The sequence below is a fragment of the Notolepis coatsorum genome (genome assembly GCF_963971535.1).
Source record: "Notolepis coatsorum genome assembly, chromosome: 18".
Taxonomy (NCBI): Eukaryota; Metazoa; Chordata; class Actinopteri; order Aulopiformes; family Paralepididae; genus Notolepis; species Notolepis coatsorum.
The window spans coordinates 6749508-6770301 of record NC_140182.1 but is presented as its reverse complement, the minus strand read 5'-3'; the positions used below and the strand labels follow the sequence as shown (position 1 = coordinate 6770301).

The following is a 20794-nucleotide window of genomic DNA, read 5'->3' as shown; positions in this document are numbered from 1 at the left end:
TGAATGTCACTGTAATATGACACTCATAGCAGAATTAGTTATCAATAACCTACCTGTATAAATGTTAAAAGTTGTTGCAAATATTTTTTTCCCCTCATAAATATACCACTATATACATTAATTTCTTATATTAGTTTTAAAATGACCATTTAACAGTTTAACAGTGCTCTGAAAATGCTCTGAGAACATGCGGTCATCATTCACTGTTTTAAGCACAAACACATTAGGGAGGGAGGGAGAGAGACAGGCCCGGTTTACCATGACTTTTTAGCAAGCAAGGTAGCAGCAATGCTAAGCTAACTGATTGTGCCAGTGTATCCTGTTAAAGAATACATCATAAGCCACATTTTGAAACGTTACTGACGTTAGCCTACATAAAATGTATAACAGTATATACAACAGGTGGATATCACTAAACACCAAAATCAAGAAACATGCATCATAGCTAACTGCTAACGCTACTAGCTAAATTAGCTTCAGCTAGCAGGCATGAATAACGGTTAATATAATATTCTCTACCATGTAAAAACGAACACGGCACTACTCCGCTGGCGTTTGCAATCGAAAGCATACATACAACATACAACATACAACATACTCCCATAATCTAATCATCATACATTTCACATCTCTTCCCCTTGTTACACAAACATACAATATCAATATACAAATACAAACATTTGAACACAATGCCAAATATTTCCTCACCCGTTATCCATCCCCAGAGCGAATGAAAAGAAAAAACAGCGATCCGCGTTGTAACGCGCATGCGCAGAAGCGCAAACGCACAGCAACCGATGTACACCGCGACAACGTACAACTATTATCACAAAACACTCAGTTTCGTCCTAATACAATGCCACGACATCCACCGCGTCCTCTAATACTTCCTAACCATCATTTTCAAAACTCTAATCATAACACATGTCGCCCGCAAACTCACAAAACAGTCGCACGCAAGCTAACAGCCTAGCCAGCCTCATGCTCCCCTTCTTAGGTCCCACAATATGACGTCATCAACCCGCGACTGCTTCTCCATAACAACATCGTCTTACACTTATTACCGCATTAAATATAACCATTAATACGGCCACAATCACACCAACGAACCACTCGACTCGCTTCTTAACAACAATATCTTCCACAGTGTTTCGTCAAATCTCTCACCTCGCCGCCTTAACGTCCCTAGATTTACCGCGGCTCTTCCACAGAGCTAAGCTAGTTAGCCCCAACTCCCAATATGACTCCAGTGCTTGCACATTGTATCTACCGCTTGTTACATTACTTCTTTCAATAGTTTCGCCGCACTCATTTTCACCGCGCTTAAGAGCGTTAGCCTACATAAAATGTATAACAGTATATACAACAGGTGGATATCACTAAACACCAAAATCAAGAAACATTCATCATAGCTAACTGCTAACGCTACTAGCTAAATTAGCTTCAGCTAGCAGGCATGAATAACGGTTAATATAATATTCTCTACCATGTAAAAACGAACACGGCACTACTCGGCTGGCGTTTGCAATCGAAAGCATACATACAACATACAACATACAACATAATCGACATTATTGCCATGCAGTACTCACCGATGCAGAGAGACATGAGGTAGCAGCCAGGAAGCTGCCGCACAGGTGCATTCTGGGAGGCGGGGCAGCACAAGTGCAGTGCAGTCTGGGTGATGAGACAATGACGACAGCATGTTGAGCAGCATCCGTTGATTCAACATTTATTAGATATTGGCATTTCAATCATTAAAATGCAACCACAAAACAATATTGATTCAATTATATGTTTTCAACATTAGTCAATTGGACTGTGGGTAGTGCTCTGGTGAGGCTTGGTGAAGATAATGGGGCCGGTAAGGACTGTGCTTTACCAATCGTGCCAGTGAAGGTGAAACAGGCTGACGGAAGTGGGTATGTAACGACATATGCCTTCTTGGACCATGGCAGCTCGGCATCCTTTTGCACAGAGAGCCTCATGAGGAAGCTGAACGCTAAGGGCCGGAAAACATCAATTCTCCTTAAGACAATGGCACAAGAGAAACATGTCCCAGCATATGAGATCTCAGGCCTGGGCCCCATTCCTCGTACGTGGTTCAACTAAGTCGATCAAGATGTCATTATCCAGCTTCAGTTAACCCGATGTTTGAAGTCGGGATTTTCCTGTTCCTCGAAGGTGGATTCAGTCTCGTTAACTCAAGCCAGACTTGCGACTCAGGCTAAATGCGCGCGGCCGCTTCAGGTGAAAAGCCAGCACGTATCGATGGCAGAGATCCTGATTCTCTAACGGCATTGATTGATTAATTGATTTGAAACTTTATTGACAGATTGCAATACGGCTCAATCGCCTCGCCGACAAGTTAAATGCGTTATCTATAGGCTAATTTTAAGTCCCTCATTACCTCAATCAATCAGATTATATTTCTTTAAACTTGCCTGCTGGATTGAATAATCAAATGAGATCTTGCTAGCGAAAATAATTTGTTAAACTGTTAAACAGAATTACGATACGGCTCTCTTACCCATTGATTGATGTATAGTCGATCTTTAACTTATCTCTACTGTGGTCTAACGGGTTGTTCGTTTGACTTTCACGCAGACGACCGGTGTTCGAGACCCTAGTCTTTTCCTTCTTTTTGCAATATAGGAATAATTCAATTTGGTGCACGTTGAGAGCTATATAAAGAATGACATCCTCAATGCATGTAGATTTATAATATTTTAACTTAAAACCAGGCTACTTTGGCGTATAATCATTAATATTATATTCAAGAAAATTATATTGGAAACACTGGGTTTTGAACCCCGGTCGCTGGGTTGGCAGGCTTGAGCACTACCGCTGGGCCACTGTGCCAGATGGGATAAATTCATTGTTTATACATTAATGAACGAGAGACCCGTGTTTAGAATATTCCTTATTTTGAATGAAGTTTTATTTCTTTATCCTCATTCATTAATGTGACGTCAACGGCTCATTCAATTCCTCAAATCCGTCAAACAGCGCATCTCATCAGACATCTTAATCCCAGTTACAATTAAAATAACCACGTCATAATGTGTACATCGCACCGAGCGAGCGCCACGGTATATATAACGTGCATTATTTAGGACAAAGTGAATTTAGTATCAGCATTTTGGGTCTATTTTACATTTCAAAAGCCCCCTCTGGAAGAATGGAGCACAAAAACGTAATTCAGAATGGTATAATGCAGATCGTAGACTGTGGGAATAGTTTCAGGAAACGGGCTGTCACTTTTTTGCGGGGGCGTGGCGATGGTTCAGGCTAACTTGAACTTAAACTCTGCTTTCGACCAGGCTCAAACTTTTGGATCTGTTGTCATGGTGATTTGGAAAATCCACGTACGGGGAACCGGAAAGTCCGGCTAACTCAGTTATCCAGTTAAAGTTATCCGGCTAACTCAGTTATCCAGGTACGTGGAACGGGGCCCTGGAGGTAGGCAACATCAATGATGACACATTTATTGCACTGCCTACGCTATACACTCAACCAGCAATCCCAGTGTCAAAAGAAAACATCCTTACTCAGGAGGAACTGAAAAAATGGCCCTACCTGAAGGATGTTCAAATCACTTACATTGACTCAGATGTGGAGCTTCTGATTGGAGTCAATACTCCGAGAGCCATGGAGCCTCGGCAGATAGTGAACAGCCAGGATGACGGACCATATGCTGTAAGGTCACTCTTGGGATGGGCGGTCTATGGTCCACTGAACATCAACGCGGTGGATGTGACAAGAAGACCCAAAGCCATCACCAACAGTTCGATAAACTTAAAAGATGGTCACTATAACTTGCCACTCTCCTTTCGAAAAGGAGATGTGATGACCCCCAACAACAGACAGGTGGCGACACGAGCCATGCACCTGCAAAAGAAGAGGACGGATGAAGGGTACCATGCAGAGTACAGACAGGTGGCAACACAACGAGCCATGAGCCTGCAAAAGAAAACAGGAAGATCTAAGAGCAGAGAGAAGACTGTAAGATCGAAGAGGAAAGAGGATGGAATATCTAAGACCACAGAGAAGGTACCTCTTCAAGAACCAAGGAAAGATGGCTGTGTCTGGTACATACCCCATCACAGGGTGTATCACAAAAGAAAGAAAAAAAGAAAGAAAGAAAGAAAGAAAGAAAGAAAGAAAGAAAGAAAGAAAGAAAGAAAGAAAGAAAGAAAGAAAGAAAGAAAGAAAGAAAGAAAGAAAGAAAGAAAGAAAGAAAGAAAGAAAGAAAGAAAGTGGAAAGAACATGAGTGGTGTTTGATTCACATCGTCATTCCAAGGCACCACCATGGCAAACTCTGGAGTGAAGTGGATTGTGGATCAACTTGAAGATTTTTTATTTTGTGACGAGGAATGTTCTCAGTTGTATTGTGGTGATTCACGTGACAGGTGAATCTGCCACGGCACAGCTGATAACATAAATAGGCAATTATGAACGATCGCCCACTTACCACGGTGTCCAACGACCCCAAAGATTTAGAACCCCTTACACCAAGTGGCAGACCCAGAAAGAGAACTTCGCCCCTGGTGACTTGGGGGTCATAGTGGACCACACAGCGCCCAGGAATTCCTGGCCGCTTGGACGGATCCTGGAAACCTTTCCGGATAACAAGGGCCTGGTACGAAGTGTCAGGGTGAAGAGAAGCTTTGCCTACTACTGGAGTCAAAGAAGGATTGCCAGCTGTAATGAACACTCGCCCGACCATGTTTTGTAATTGTGTAGGCACAATTAGTGGCCGGTGTAAAGGCCGAATGAGTGTTTTTTGTTAGAGATTATTATTATTATTATTATTATTATTATTATTATTATTATTATTATTATTATTATTATTATTATTATTATTATTATTATTATTATTATTATTATTATTATTATTATTAGTATTATTATTATCATTATTGTTATTATTATTTCCAATAGAAGGATATGATTTATGGGAATGTTATGATTATCTGTGTAACCACCAGTGGACTCTGTTGTACTGTGGGCGGATCACCTGAACCTGTCAGGTGGGTCGGCCCACGCCACGGCACGACAGAGATCATTAAATGGGTGATAGGGATCAGCTGTGGGTTGGTAGCCGACGGGGAAAGCATATAATTTTCTGACCGCTTCGGGAACGTTTTAGAATAGTTTTATCTTAGGAAACACTTTGATCAATTAGAAACACGGTTATAGGACGCTTTAGGATCGCTTTAATCACCTCTCCCATGTAACCTACATTTTCTAAATAAATCGGATCACCACGTCGGTATCTGATAACGGAACTCAATGTGTGGAGAGACTATTCTTTGGATGGAGCGCGTATGGAATCACTCCCCGTCTACCAGGAAGCGGACACAGGCAGGTGCCGCTACAATTCCAGATGAATAGTCTTCATTATTCTAGATGAATAAAGTCTTCATTATTCTAGATGAATAAAGTCTTCATTATTCTAGATGAATACAGTCTTCATTATTCCAGATGAATAAATCAAATCAAATCAAATCAAATTTATTTATAAGGCCCGACAACACACGTTAATGTCCCCATGGGCCGTACAGGTCTTCTTTAAACAAGTCAAGAAGAAAACATAACAATAAGTCAAGAACAAAACAAGAACACCATAAGGTCCAAAGAAAAATTAAGATAAATGCAAATAAATGAAAGAATGCAAGCACTAAAGTCTTCATTATTCTAGATGTATAAAGTCTTTATTATTCTAGATGAATAAAGTATTCATTATTCTAGATGAATAAAATATTCTCATTATTGTAGATGAATAAAGTGTTTTCATTATTTCAGATGAATAACATATTTTCTTTATTCTGTTTTAAATCTTTTTATTTTCATGAGGTTTCACATTCAATCGACAGATCTACAGAACGTTCAGTGTCACTCTCATGAACAATTTTCACTGTGCTCCCCACTCAATCCATTCTCCCATCGCTCACTCACGCTTACACACACTGGGACATACACACACGTACACACGCACACACGCGCATACAGGCATACACACCAGTGGCGGCTGCTGACCAAATTTTTTGGTGAAGCACAAATTATTATTATATTTTTAAAATATTCCCCAATGTGTGTGTCAGTGGTAGCTGTGAGTAAAACATATTGGGGAGGACGGGAGAGATAAAAAAAATGTAATAAAGAAGTACAGACACACCAAACTGAGGCCGGAATCCACAGAGGCTTTGCTCGCGTTTTCGAACGCAAAGCCGGCGCATCTCGCTCTCAAATGAATGAAATTAGGTTGCTCATGCGTAACATAGGCTTTGCGTCCGTGCAATTGGTAATATGGGCGGAAAATCTCCCCTTTCTATGTAAATGAGCCTCTAAACAGGTGATCATGGCAGCAGTAATTGTAAGACCGTGAAAGAATATAGAATATCTCGAACGACAATATCAAATCAAGATATTGAGCATCGTACTTATTTAAATATCGTTATATAACGTTGTGGGCTTTGGCTTAATGCTGTATAAACATAATCTAATAGAGATATATCGCTATAGTGGCTGTATACAGCGCGCACCTGCACGTATTGGGACGGAGATGAGTTACCGTTATAGTTTGCGAGCCAGTCTCACCCACGTTACGTATTGGAACGGAGAGAAAGATACCGTTAGTTGGGGAAGAAAAAGTGAGAGAGAGAGGAGCGGGTTGTTTTTTGCTACAACGCTGTATGCAGTGGCGGCTGGTCAATAGGGGCGCTAGAGCGCCGCCCTCCCTGGTTAAAAGAGAGAAGAAGAAGACATTTTTTTAAATTTTTTTTTAGAGCCCTATAAATAAAATAAACATGTTTAAAATGAATAATATTTACTCATTTTAAGTATGTTTGTGTTTCCAATGCACAATATAACGTTAATATATCAAATATAAATAATTATTTTCATTAACAGGAAGTGACTGTCTGATAGAGAATACTTTCCGTAGCCGCATTTCTCTCGGGCTAGCCGTAGCCGCATTTCTCTCGGGCTAGACGCAATAGCGCTTACAGTGGGCGTGCACTGGTTTCATCGCTGTATCCGTCGCAGCCAATCAGTGCGTAACGCGCTGTGCGTTGAAATATGATGTATTATGATGGAAGCCGGGCGCGTTTTAAAGCGATCTATTATCATCTAAGCAAGCAGCGTCTATACTTTCCGTAGCCGCATTTCTCGGAGACGCTCTCTGATTGGCCAACGCCAGTATTTTCCGTAGCCGCATTTCTTGGAGACGCTCTCTGATTGGCCGACGCGGCGACGCCAGTACTTTTCCGTAGCCGCATTTCTCAAAGTGCAAACTCGCCAGGTAGTTTGCACTTTGCAGCTGTATAGTTACTCTTCGAAGTTGGTTAAGGTTAGAGTTTGTCGGCAAGTTCTTTCGACGGTTAAGCTTAGGCACTCTTTCAAAGTTGGTTACCGTTAGAGTTTGTCTTAGAGCAGGGCGATAGAACGACAGGTAGTTTGCAGGCTGTTCGACACGGAAATGGGCAAAGACACAGCTCATCATCACAGTACTGTTGTGTTATGCTAACAAGAAGCTACTTGTTAGCACTGGACAGTGGATATACATCAACAGTCTGGGACTGTGGGACAGTGGACATACTTTATCAATCAAGCCCTCCTGGACCACGTTTCAACTAAACAGTGAGTTAATAAATGCGGTCTCTCTCTCGCTCTCTCTCTCTCTCTCTCTCTCTCTCTCTCTCTCTCTCTCTCTCTCTCTCTCTCTCTCTCGCTCTCTCTCTGTTGTTAATTTGACGCATAATGGATGAATGAATGAATGGTAACTTGTTTAAAAAGACAAAATATATATATATGTGTTCATTATTGCATTGATCATACGTGTACTAGTGTAGTAACTCAACTTAACGTTGGTAACGTTATGTCGTCAGCTGTCCACTTGGTCAGCTGTGAGCTGTCCGCTTGCCCCCCTTCACCCCCCCCACCCGCGCCCACCCAAATGTAGTTCACACCGGCCGCTACTGGCTGTATGGTAACGTTGGTGAAGTGAATTACCAGTTAAAAACGGTATTGTAATATCGCCAAAGCCAGGAGAAGTGGAGTGACATACTCCAACACCAAAGACCAGCGTTCTGGACTATAGGAACCCGGTCCCCCCTATCCAGCGACTACCCGACTGGTTGCATGTACATTTGATTAGCCCCAGGATATTAATGTGACCACAGGATATTAATGTGATATGTTACTATTATTATGATATGTTTTTATGTTACACATTAAATGTAATAATTCAACTTGGTACCCCTGTCCCCTCCAGTTAATAAGAGTGTCCGCCATTTTGTGTACATTTAATATTGGTTAATATATCATTTAGTATTTGCCAAGCTCATTATTTAAATACAGTCAGGGTAGTGTAGCCCCTTAGCTACAGTATGTTTGTTATTTCTTCCCCTATAAGCGACCTTAGGTTTTATGAAAGGCGCTATATAAAACTAAGTTATTATTATTATTATAAAATTAATAATTAATTAATAATAACACCTCTCCTTTACTAGAATATAATCAAATTATGAAATCAAATATAGGCCAGGGCTTTACAACTTAATAAAGAGATTGAATACAATTAAATGGGATATAAACGGAATTATATAATATTAAATATTATAAGCACTATATTCTATTGTATGTGTTACAAAGGGTCAGATTAAACCGAATATATATATTTATTACTTGAGATATATTGTATAATATTTGTATATCGTCTGATATCCCTTGTATATTCTTTGTATATATACACGGAATATCCCTTTACCTAGGTACAGGCCAGACCATAATATTCGTTCTCCTATTGGACAGCGACCCCTAGGCGCCAACGGCCATACCCCCAATGGCAAGTTCAAAGCCACCGCCAAGACATGTCTCAACATGTCCAGGTTTGCGCAGTAATACGAGACAGAACTGAGGTTGGCACTAGATTATTCACCTTACATATAAATACGTCGCAGGTGGATACAACAGCACTTAGACCAAAACGTTGAAGCCTTCACCACGATACAACGTGCTGTGAAGTGGGCCTCTTTGCCCCTAAATAGAGCCTTGAGAACCGCGTGCGAATAGATAGCTAAAGTGTCAGAGTTTAACGCTGTATCGTCGAGTTCGACTTATTCTATTGTGAAGTAATAGTCTATTATTTATAGTGTATCGTGCGGCTACCGTTCTACAGTGACCATCATTACCACCGGTTCGTCGTACTCTAGCTAGTGCACTTATCCAGGCTGGGCGGCCTAAACTCGTGCCGCCATCCGAGGAGTCCTAGACGAGAACCGTTGGATATGTACACCGGAGAACCTACACCGGCGAATGCAGAGCCTTTTCCGGCTGGATTATATTGCTTTGGTACTGTGGCTGCTGGAGCAGAGAACCGTCTACCCCACTGCTGTGTGGGATCTACCCTGTGAGGAGCACCATCGAGCCCGCCTCTAGGACCACAGAGGCTGGCTAGCTTTCATCCATGCTGTCGTGCATACTGGAGTATAGCTGTTGCTTTGTCTACGGACCAAGGGATTACTGCACTGGCTCCTGTATCTGGAGCCTCGTTATTCCGTGTTGATCCAGACTTTGCTCCCGAACATTCCTCTCCCCTGCTGGCTTACAACCGGAGGGAACCCCTTAGTATCTCCAGCTGACTACGAGTGTGCCTTATGTAATTCTTATGCTACAGGTGGCGTCAGTTATACCCATCTTACTATGCTCATGGACTTACGCTCTTGACTTACTTAAGTGTTCTTCGCCTTACAAGTGCATTCATAATTCTCAATCTGTAACCTATCGTTGCTGCTCTAATAATAAATACCTCTAAATAGAACTTTCTTTGTCAAGCCGTATTCTTGTGTGGGTGTTCACCAGATATACCGTGTACTGTATGGCCAGTAATTAAAGTACATAACTAAGTAGTGGTTTAATGATACCATACTCTCAATACAGTCAGGGAATTGTACCCCTCAGTTACAGTATGGTATACATTTAATTTAGTTTCTATCCCATTTAATATATATTCAATCTCTTTATTAAGTTGTAACCTGGCATATATCTGATTTCATAATTAGATTATAGTGAAGGAGAGGAGTTCTTATTAATTAATGATTAATTAACTTTTAATTTAATAATAATAATAATAATAATAATAATAATATAATAATAATAATAATAATAATAATAATAATAATAATAATAATAATAATAATAATAATAATAATAATAATAATAATAATAATAATAATAATAATAATAATAATAATAATAATAATAATAATAATAATAATCATGACATTGCATTACTGCTGATCAGCACCTATATCAGAAATAAATGTTTACTGTATTGATCATCTCAGAACCAGCATTTGGAATGTGCAGTGCTTAGCCTTATTTCTAAATCACGCGTTGCGAAGGCTATTAGCACGCGGCTTTATATTTCTCGAACAAGTTAGATACTGTTCATAACTCATAAGATCTATTTTCTTTAGTATTCCGTTCATTTTGTATTGTATTTCGTTTACTTCATAATGTATAGAGGAGTGCAAAATCAGGACAACAGTAAGATTTTGGTGGGACAAAGTGGGACAGATAGATAATGTAAATTCTTTAATTAGAATAACTGGTCTTCACCGAATAGATAAAGGTTAAATACAGATTAAAATTGAGAATTAGATCTCTCCACATTCGAAGGAATGGCATGTGTCGTTTGCCGTTGTTGGTTTTGAATGCAGGTTTCTTTTTACTGCTTTCCATCTTGATTTCTAGTTTCTTTTCTTTTTTTGGACAGTGCGCTAAACTTGACAGCGTGCTACATTTTGACACAGACATTTCTGCCAAGAGTGCTGTCAGGAGTGCAGAGTGCAGACTGCTCGCAAGCTACACATATTGGGCGTGTCTGCGCTGGTATCTCATCGAGCAATGTGCTTTTGTGGATAGCTCGCAGGCGCAGAGCAGGCTCCACGGAAGCAATTTGCTTCGCGCAATCCATTCTCTGTGGATTCCGCCCTATGCCTTGCCCTGGGCTACAGCCACCTAACAATTGTGTGTGTTGAGGCGTACTACATTGTACGCATTCCGCAATCTGTTGATGCGATTTCCAATCGATATCATGTCAATCTATATGTCATGCTGGCTCGCGCCATGTTAACAGAGTGAAGTGCCGCGCTGGGCCATGCAAGTGTCTTCACATTCCCCACTCGTGTTGATGAGGATGGGGAATGTATGAGGGGCCGTTAAGGCCATATACCGTCACTGGTTCCTCCGTTACCATGTCTGATGTGGCCTTTTCCATCAGCGTGTCCTTTTTCAGTAGAGAAAAGTGACTGTCTGATGTGTTGGATTTGGTCAGTGGCCGTCCATCCTATTATTATTGAAATGCGCTTTGAACCCGCTGCCCCCTGGCGTTTAGACCGGAGAATGGCGAGCAGTGCTTGGAGTTCCATTCTTTTCATTTGAAGAACGGGAACTGGCAGGTGCGGCTGGGTGGCGCAGTGGGCAAGGCGCTCCCCACTAACGCAGGATATGCTGGTATCGAGCCCAGCTCTCTGCGTTGCTACCAGCTTGGCCGGCCGTCATACTAACACAATTGGCAGTGTTAGAGGGTGGGAAAGCCGGTGGGTGGGGATTGGACGTTGCGTGCGCACCTCCCCGGTTCGGGTTGTTTATTCAAGATTCCTTTTTCGTCTTGCTCTGTTTCTGGCTCTGCTGTGATACAGCAGGTGTCACAGCCATGACGGCCAGACAAAATCGGTTTCATTCTAAATTTTGTTGGCGAAATAGGTCAATTTTCCGGTCCCAGTAATGGGGACCGGTTGAAGGGTCTGCCCCCGTTTTCTGTGAGAACGGGGGGGAGTGATTCAGACCCATGCCACGCATGTCTCCCGATCGGTCGATTTTGGGAGGAGGCATGGTGAAGGTTTCCATCCTCGGTATGGCCTGTTAGACAGCCCCCCCTACTGCTGCAAAGGGGGATGACGTCTGCCCACACAGGGTGGCCCTGCTTGTCATTCGAATATGGCGTTGAAAGACGCACAGTGGTACTGTGCTGTGTTTTTCTCCCCGACTCGTATGTGAGTGGATGACGAGTAGAGGGTTTAGACTGAGTTCCAAATCTCTGATCGTCTTTTACAGCTGTGTGTGTTGAGCGTGCGGTGGAGTACCCGTTCTCCAAGCTGTTAAGTTGGATTGAAAAGGTAGTTTTCAATTGGTTGGTCAATCATTGATGTGGGACCTCGGCCACTTGGCTGTGTCACATCTCACGTGGCGGACTTCGCCGACTCCCTCTATCGTGGGGTACCGGCCCAATACGGTGGGGAGGTAGTGGGCCTATTCTGCCTCCCTACGGCCTAACGTATTGGTAATTAGAGGTCAGTGCTCCCGGGTTCCGGGTGTTTTTCAACACTGCCGTTAGGAACCGGGCACGCCCCCGGATCTGTCGGAACAGCATAGAAGCTGCGTTTTCTATGTGTACAGATGGGAAGGAGGGTTTTTTATGTAGGTTTCCCTCGTCCCCGGGCTGACAGTACTAAGGTATTGGTCAGCCTGTAGGTCCCTGTAACCCCTGGGGGGCTCGGTGAGAGGGCTTGTCTGGTTAGACGCAGCCAGAGACCCCCAAGAGAGGGTGACGGGGCAGGCCTGTGGTCACAGGGGGGGGGGGGGGCAGTGGAATGCTGCTCTCGGGCGGTCAGTCCCTCTAGCGCAGACCTGGGCAATTACGGCCCACGGGCCACTTCCGGCCCTTTGGGCATCCGTGTCCGGCCCGCGGTAAATTTTTACTATGGGAGATAATGAATATTGAGCAGACTTAAGTTCAAGTTATCATTGGTTCGGTCCTCCAACACAGTTCAGGTTTCTCATGTGGCCCCTTGTAAAAGTTAATTGCCCACCCCTGCTCTAGCGTCTCTGTGACTTAAAGCCAGGACGCACACCCCCTGTCTGTTTTACAGCTGCGTTAGGGGACACAGGACTCGCCTTGGTCGCGCCGGGCGGGGTCGGTCTTATCCTAGTGTCCACCGGGTGTCAGCCATGCTCTGCTGTACTGGTCACCTGTAGGCAGGGCCGAATTAACTAGTGACGAGGGGCCTCCAAAAAAATAATAAAATAAAATAAAATAATTTAAAATATATATTTTTTTGAGGCCCCTCGTCACTAGAGGCCTTTTGGAGGCCCCTCGTCACAAGAGGCCCCAAATTATTATTATTATTTTTTTAACTTTTATTTTTTATTATTTTGGAGGCCCCTCGTCACTAGAGGCCTTTTGGAGGCCCCTCGTCACAAGAGGCCCAAAATTATTATTATTTTTTTTTTTACTTTTATTTTTTATTATTTTGGAGGCCCCTCGTCACTCAAGGCCTTTTGGAGGCCCCTCGTCACTAGAGGCCTTTTGGAGGCCCCTCGTCACTAGAGGCCTTTTGGAGGCCCCTCGTCACTAGAGGCCCCAAATTATTATTATTTATTTTCTTACTTTTATTTTATTTTTTTTGGAGGCCCCTTGTCACTAGAGGCCCCAAATATATATATATATTTTTTTTAACTCTTATTTAAAAAAAATTGGATGCCCCTCGTATTTTGGAGATCGATGTCATACTGTGACACTGAAATGAAAACATATTTCATCAACAAAAATATTTAGTCAACTAAAATATTTCATCAACTAAAATATACAGTACGTCACACCCTGCCGTCTGCAAGTGGCTAATCTTGAATATTTTTTCTCCTCTTCATAAGAGTTTGAGGTTTTCCGTTTGAGGTAAAAACAGCAATAAAAAAAAATGCTTTTTATTTATCTATTTAACTGTATTAAACAATATAAAACGAATTAGCCATAATTGACTGAGCAAACTAATGCTTACTGCTGTAACCTACAAATAACACTTAAGTAAATCTGAAGATTATTATATAGCAGATGCCTTGGAGGATAAGTCGTGGACAACTGTAGCGTGTGCTTGTTTATACATAACCCCTTTCATGACTGTGATGCTTGAATACAGGGGCAGGGCTTGCATCACAGTCATGAAAGGGGAGCCCTAGTTTATACAGAGCTGGTGGTTTGACTTGCTGGCTGAAATACGGAATGAATGAATGAATGAATGAATGAATGAATGAATGAATGAATGAATGAATGAATGAATGAATGAATGAATGAATGAAAACTTTATTTAACAGATTGCAGAATGTGTACAATACAGTACGGCTCAATACACACAATTGTTAAGGGGATGCAGACCAGAGAAAGACGTTTGTCTTTCACATTAGGTCCCCCTAATGACGAGAGGGAACTAGGTAGCGGGCTATATTACTTTTAACATGTGCTTAAACCCAGTGTTCTCGACAACGGAGTATGGTCGCAGATCTGCTGCTATAAAGACACATATGGCGCTTGTTATTGCTTTGGCCCGGTGTGAATTAATAGCGAGATGCTGCTTGAATGCAACGGATTGCAACAGGGAGCTGGGTTTGCAATAGGATATGTTTCTTCCGTGTACCAGACAGTGATATTCACATTCGGGTGATGCCGTTTCAAATGCGTGATAACGTTCGCAATAAAGTTGAACAATGACATGGCTCTGGCTTGTCAGTTAGTATTGACTCGCCATACTAAGGCTAATATGCTATGCTGAATTACAGCTCTCGTTCAGTGTAGCTGCGCGCTGCGTGGAATGAACAAACAACATCCGGTTAGTTGTGCACGTTATATTAGGGCCGGGGGGATTTAAGTTCAGCAAAAAAAGGTTCCATACCGTTGCAATCGCTCGGTGCACAGCCTGTACTGTACCGGAGGACCACATTGAGGCGGTACAGTATGTTACACCCCTACTACACACTAGTAAAAAAAATAAAAGAAATACGAATAAAATATATATATAATCAGATCCTCATCCAACGTTTACTTTCACAGCATCTATAGTGACTACTAGTATCATCTCATCTCTTCTCTATCTATTTTTATAAAACATTTTGTATTGCAAATAAAAATATGATTGATTGTTTGATAATGAGGGGTGAGAGACGTTGAGTCTACGTGACACTGACGTCCAGGTCCAGGGGTCACTGTCAGGTCAGGTCAGGTGACCACTGACCGCGAGAATTGCACTTGCAAGTTGATCAAGTAGGCTAAGACTCGAGTAGTACTGTATGATCATATGAGACTCAAAAAACATGGATAAAAAAAGTTAAACGGTGGGAAAGCGGAGCTGCTAAGTTAAAATCTAAACAGGAAAGGGACAGAAAGAGCGCGTTACTTTGGCAAAGCATACCGACTATCTCAACTTTTTTCACCCCGTCACGTAAGGAGGAGGATAGCCCCCTGGCTAGCACTAGTAGTAGCAGCAACGTTAAAGAGGCTGAGCCAGGCGCCGCGGGCAGAGAGGACGAGAATGCTAACGTTATTATTCTTGATGCTAGCGACAGAGAAGAGGCAGCGGCAGCCTCTAGTTCAGCCGGCCCACCACCACCAGTGGCTGCCACCTGTTCGTATACGCCCGCCGCATCTCCACAGCCCAGCCCCAACACCAACACGAATGACTCTGACTCTGAGGCAGACCGCGATGATGACAGCCCGCCGGCGGCGGTGCTTGAACATGAAAACCAGGAGGATTGGTTGGACAATGTTACGGATCCAGTTTTTTTTTTTTTTTTTTAAGTGTGGGTGTAGGCCCCACCATTCCGGGAGGCTCACTGGCAGCTGCCTCAGAGCTTCCGGCTTGGGAATGGGTGAGGCGGGCTTGCCGTCAGCCCTCTGTGGCTCGTCGGTCAAGCACATGCACACTCCCTCTCTCTGCGCTCGGTTCGATAGGGAGCACGGTGGCCCTGGGGGGGGGGGGAGGGGGGGGGGGGGGGTAGGGCGCTGTCATGAATCCGGGTGAGGACTTTTTGGTCCTCATCGGATCCTTCGGGGGGGTTCTATCTCGCGGCCATGGCCGGGGGCCCCGCCTCTGTAGAGAAGTGTGGCTCTTAGAGCTGGAACCCCTTCTGCATCCCGCTGCCGGGCGGCTGGCGGGGTGCATGGTGGGGTAGATGGCGGTTTTTCGCAAGATCTACTCACCTTGTGCGTTTTGGGGTAACTGCGCCCCACTGTGTATGATTGGTGTCCTTCTCTCCGCTCCTCGTTAGGAGGCGCGATGGGGTCGGACCCCACCCCATGTTTTTCTGATAGTCGTGAAAGGGACCTCAGGGGGTGCATTTGTCGGGGCTACGGCCCTGCTTCGCCCGTTGTCTGATATGCGAAGGAGACAGCGTAGCCAATGATATATAACGAAGGTTATCCTATAACCCTAGTTATATGATTGGCGTAGCTGTCTGCTTTAATCGCAGCCCTGAGGACCCTTGGCTGGGTTTCGCCGAAAATTCATACTCGGAAGGAAGAAGTAGACCGCACACCTGGGCTTTGAGTGGCTGGAGGTGGGCGTGGTCGGGCAAATAAAAAGGTACATGTGAAAAGTCTTCATTGAACGTGCACAGGCGCTGAGTGTATTCCCCATAGGCGAAGCAGACAGCTACGCCAATCATATAACTAGGGTTATAGGATAACCTTCGTTATTTGACCACGACAGAGCTAGTATGACAGACAGGTACGTGGGTTTGTCACTTTATTTGAGCACTTTTTAAGATATAATTGGGTTTTCCGTTTCATTTCTATGTGAAGATAATTAGAAAAACATTTTAAGCTTTTTTTGAGTTCGGTAAATAATTGCGTTTGTCTTTTCCTGTGAGAAAAGTTTTTGAACATGAGTTGGATAGAAGAGGAATGAGGAAATATGTGGATTTCCTTTGCAAATCACAAGAATAATGTTGGTGGTTGTTTGCTGTGCTGTCACCAAATGATATGTGGTGTGCCGTCACCGAATAGATTTTCATCTGTCAAGGTTAGGGCTGTCAACGAATAAAAAAGATAATAAAAAAAAACCACATTCAAGAATGTTCATTGAGCTGAAGAATGTGCCAGTAGTAACAACAACAACAACAACAACAGCAACAGCATGGCGTGCTGGGAGAGAATTCAGACCCCGACTCTGCAAAGACAGTGATTTGCACTCTGAGCTAAGGCTGACCTCGACTAGTTGAATAGACTTGACTATTGTTATTATCATTATTGTCTAATGTTGTTCTGTTTATTATTATTATTATTTGTTTTTTAAGATAATTTTTGGGGCATTTTATTGCTTTATTGGACAGACCCGGCAGAGAGGAAGGATAGTAGAAGATATGGGGGGAGGACATTCAGCAAAGGTCGCCAGGTCCGGGAGTCAAACCCAGGACGGCCGTGTTGCACCGCAGTGCGTTACGTGGTGCGCCACTCTGGCGCCCCATTATTATTATTATTATTATTATTATTATTATTATTATTATTATTATTATTATTATTATTATTATTATTATTATTATTATTATTATTATTATTATTATTATTATTATTATTATTATTATTATTATTATTATTATTATTATTATTATTATTATTATTATTATTATTATTATTATTATTATTACTGTATATTGTGGTGTCATGCTTTACCCATTGAAACCGGGAAACACATGTGTGTGTCTATATGCAGGCTGTATAATGCATTATTAAAATGCGTTTTAGGTCTAAATGGGTTAATATTCTATGAAGAAGAAACAAATAAAGAGAAAATAATAAAAAAAATATGATAAAAAAAATAATCGTCAGTGTAAATGAGAACATGGCTACACGCGCATCCGTGTTACAGAACATTGTTCCGCGAACAAAAGGCAAAATCAGACACGCGCTCGCATTTCTCCTTGACGCGCATGACTCACGCGGTGATAACCTGCGCAGTGTGCACTGGATTGTACGTTTTTGTGTCTTAGTTTGCAAAAATGTGCATTTTCTGGATGATTAGATTAGGCTTTGTGTACGGTGACGGCGTGTGTGATGTGCGTTGTTTGTGTGTGTCCTTGTGCCTTCGGATGCAAAATGCATGTGTATGTGCCAGTTTCTCCGCTAATGATGTATACACATTATAATTATAAGTTATGCATGTTTTAAACTGCTTACAGGCTACGCCGCGTGCCATTGTTGATAATAAGGAACTCTGTTTATCCGTATAAATAAACTGTACTTAGACTTTATCATCCCCAGGGGGGGATATGTACTCATCAGACAACAGTACATACATCAGTAGCAAACAGTCCAGGGGCGTAGCTGGGGGGGGGGGGGGGGTAGCTTAGGATGATTCCAAGGGCCCAGCACTGGGGGGGGGGCCCATTTTTTTTTTTTTTTTTTTTACTAGACATCACTCAGGTGTATTATTGATGCTCTCATTGATACTATGTTTGTTTCTGAAGTGTGTGTGTGTGTGTGTGTGTGTGTGTGTGTGTGTGTGTGTGTGTGTGTGTGTGTGTGTGTGTGTGTGTGTGTGTGTGTGTGTGTGTGTGTGTGTGTGTGTGTGAGATATATAGAGAGAGAGGGGGGGCTTTGGTAGACTATTGCATTGGTCCATTCATTGAAGATGAACGCAATGCGACATCCTTTACTAGGCTCACCCACCAACAGTGCAGGTGCTGAACTGCTGATCCGAATGTATAGGTAAAAACCATATTATGCGTTTTCATCAATAAAAAAATGGCCAAAAAAAATTCCGCTCGCGCACGTGCTCGCATTCACTGGGGGCCGACAAATACATTCTTTCATGGGGCCCAGAATCTGGAGCTACACCCCACAACACCCAGTAACAACATACAATGACGGATAACGGTATACATTCAGCCCTGTTCAGTGAGGCCTATTGTTCAAGGTGGCTATGGCTGTGTGGGATCAGGTACAGGCTCCCCAGAGCTCTGTACCTGCTGCACCCGGAGGGCAGTAGGGTAAGGTGGTGATTGAGTGGGTGTTTCCATTGAGGTCACAATGCGTGTGAGGTTACAAATCAGCTGTGACTTTGTAAACAACAATTATGAAATGACCAATTTCAAGGCAAGAAAGCAGATGCTGGATACAGGTTTGAAAGTCAATGGCTTGAGGTTCTCAGTTGATTTATTCAGCAGGGCATTCAGCCCAATACAGCAAATTCACAGGATACAAAATAATCTTTCAGTGACACGGACAGTTTGGTTCTGTCGTGTGTGTCCTAATGTCGAGACTGCTCAGTATTTAAACACTTTCTCGACCCCCGTACCTGGTAGGGGAGAGTGGGGGTGAGTAGTGCCACTTTTTACCTCAAGTCTGCCTCAACCAGGAACACTAGAGGTGCGGCAAGGGGGGACTGTACAATCCCTTTCAAAAAAAGTGTATTTGGCCAGGCCGTCTTCTCATACAGAGCATCCCACCAATGGAACTCAATTCCTCAAACAATTAGAGTGTCCACATCATACCATTCATTCAAGTGCAGGGTTAGGGAATGGCTCATTGAAAATCAGAACTGTCAACACTGAGGTGTCTGTATGTGTATATGTGTGTGTGGATATGGTGCGTCTGTCTATGTCTGGGTCTCTTAATATGTCATGATGTGCTCTGTCCTTGTGTCCATGACTGTATTGTGACCTGTATCCCTACTATGTCTATGTGCTTTTGTTGTGTTTTTATTCTAATGTATTTATCTTGATTTTATTCTGTTTTTATTGCTAACCCTTTTTTTACACAGGATTTTAGCCTGTACCTTCTGGCAGGGGGACTGCCAATGGAAATGAGCCTTTTGGCTAAAATTGGGTGCATTTACATTTGTAAAATGTTTTATTAATGTACACTGTCCCCCTTGAACAAATAAAGTAAACCTAACCTAAACCTAAACCTTAACAAACAGAACACCTGGCACAACTTAACCCAGGCCCTTTGGCACAAATCACCTCCCAGCTGTTTTGAGCTAGCATCATGCTAACTGTATAGACTCATGGTGTAGCTTACTAAAGCACTAAAACATGTGTGAACTGTTTTAAAAGTTGTCTATAATTGTTCAAACACAGCAATAAAAAAACCTTGATCATACAAATTTTACTTTGGAGGGCAAAAAACAGTTTTTTGAACATAAATGTGCTTACCTCTCAAGCCAGGTGTCTCCCTTCTCTGCAGGTTGAGTGAAATGGATGCCTCTTCAAAAATATGTTGTCACATTACCAACTTCTTCTATGGTTTTATAGATAACAGGGGTGGAACTACATGCCCCGCCCCCTTGGCACTCCTTACCTCACTCTCCCCTACTGGAGTCGACTGGTCCACATAGCATAATGACAATACATGTATTTGATCACAAAGGCTGACTTTCGTTCTAGACATTAACATGGTAATTTATTCATTCTGGCTCCTGGGTGGGGGTGAGATAGTGTGTGGGTGTGTGTGTGTGTGGGTGTCACATGCATCTATTGTGTGTCTCTCTCGTCCATCAGGTCTACAACAAAACAGGGTTCCTGGGTGGGGGTGAGACTGTTACGTTCTGGACACCGACCTCGGTCGGTGACCACCCACATTCCTGGCATATGTCACTGGGCTTGTCACCTGTCATTTCCCTGTCAATTAGTGCTGTCACTTAGGGGTGGTTCCTGATTGGCTGTCACGGGTGTGTGTGTGGAATGTTGGTATTTGGTGTCTATGTAACATACCTCTCTTCTGCTTGTCCATTGTCAGGTCTTCACTAATTGCGTTCGGGGATAACGCGGACGGTTCTACTCTGGACCTCCAATAAGCTCCCATTTACCTTATTTTCCACTTGTGCTATTAGCACTTGTTCTCTCTTAGAATTTACTCTGTGTTCTTACTATTAAAGTCGAACCTGTTCATGAGTAAACACTCTCTGTCTCTGTGATTGCCTTCACCCATTGGAATTCACCTACCTGCATTCTGAC

At 42.8% G+C, this 20794-nt stretch overlaps 1 protein-coding gene across 6 annotated transcripts in view; it reads right to left on the bottom strand.

Moving 5' to 3' along the window:
• LOC311244917 (uncharacterized protein) overlaps nucleotides 1–20020 on the bottom strand; it is a 71541-nt gene extending 51521 nt beyond the window's left edge. For 5 of the 6 annotated variants that reach the window (XR_014620722.1, XR_014620723.1, XR_014620724.1 and 2 more), the window contains exon 1: nucleotides 19994–20020. The gene's annotated coding sequence lies outside the window, so the exon portion shown is untranslated. Of the gene's footprint in view, nucleotides 1–3603; nucleotides 3724–19993 lie in introns of those variants that run through there. The other variant, XR_014620726.1, reaches the window with a different exon arrangement.
• Between the last annotated feature and the right edge of the window lie 774 nt (nucleotides 20021–20794).